Genomic DNA, 1,447 nt, shown 5'->3' with positions numbered 1-1,447 from the left:
TAAGAAACATGTTCATTGATTATTAACATACTTAATGGATAAACTTCACATAAAACAACATGTAGTGGGCCATAATAGTTAGTGAACCTGTTCATAGTTGCTGTAATTGGCCATAATACTTGGTGAACATGAAATTGGCGAATGTAATCATTGAACCTGTTTCATAGTTGCCAAATTAAAGAGCAAATTGAGCCATGAACCAGATTCATTAAAGTTGCTGTTCATAGTGGTGATGAACTACATCAAATACACAGTTTGAGCAACAATTTCTATGAAACTAAACAGCAAAAAAAAAAAAATTTACCAACCACTGATAACATTGACTTCACTACAATAAGAATGAAACAACTTGGGGTTTCTTCCAATAGATATGCATTTTGTCCCAAACTCATGTACCATACAAATTTAAAGCTTTAAAACGATGAATGCACAAATGGAATACCTGTATCATCCTTAACGACTCTTTTCCTACCTCCTTTCTTCATCTGCTGTTTAATGAACTCCAAGTCGTTACCATCGTCATCGAGTTCAACAGGTCGTTCTTTGTCGTTGGTAAACTTCGAAAAACTGTTCATCTCCCTCAATCTTTGGCTATAACGCCTTCTCCCTGTAAAAGACAGATGGATTACAAGCCTTCAATGATCTCCAACTTCACTGTTCGATTTCTATTAAATTGAAAAACGATTTCAATAAATGTGACATACCTCCATTGTTGCCGACCATTTTGGTTGAATATACAGATGATCGATGTTTTTGGAAACTCTATATTCGAATATGGATATGATTTACCTTCGCCGGATTGAGAGGCTGCATGCGATGAATACGGGTTTACGCCGGGAATGATTTGGAAAAGTAATCGAGGGCTTGCAATTTTAGTACCGATTCTACCCTTTTTGCATAAATAAGATTAATATTAATTATTTTTTAATTTTTAATTTCCTAAAATAAATTGATATAATCTAKGCCATTGATCGATAAAATGGACGGATGAGATTAGTTTACACGGTTCACACAAATGGTTCAAGTTTTCATTTGAACGCTCCTCTATATATATATATATATATATGTGTGTGTGTGTGTGTGTGTGTGTAGGAGTATATGCATACATGGGTTTGTTTGAGAGTATATGTGCATATGTTTAAATATGTATGCACATACACACACACACACACATATATATATATACATGATTATGTGGAGGTATTTGTGTGTATGCATAAGGTTGTGAAGGATAAAAGAATTTTATAAATATTTCTTTCCTAAACCTATTATTATTATTATTATTATAATTGAAGATAAATGAGACAAGTGTTTTATCTCATTGGTAAATGAGATATTTTGATTTTAAAACAATTTATCTTCACCGCCTCTTTTAATTAAATGTAAAAGGAATGGATAAGAACTCATCTTATCTGTGGTTTTTGGAGAGAAAGAAAAGAAAGAATCC

General features: G+C 32.6%; 1 pseudogene; it reads right to left on the bottom strand.

The window, feature by feature from the left end:
- LOC112517680 overlaps positions 1–723 on the bottom strand; it is a 10,949-nt pseudogene extending 10,226 nt beyond the window's left edge.
- Between the last annotated feature and the right edge of the window lie 724 nt (positions 724–1,447).

This window comes from Cynara cardunculus (genome assembly GCF_001531365.2).
Source record: "Cynara cardunculus var. scolymus isolate 2C chromosome LG 9, CcrdV1, whole genome shotgun sequence".
Taxonomy (NCBI): Eukaryota; Viridiplantae; Streptophyta; class Magnoliopsida; order Asterales; family Asteraceae; genus Cynara; species Cynara cardunculus.
This window is presented reverse-complemented; position numbering and strand designations above follow the sequence as displayed.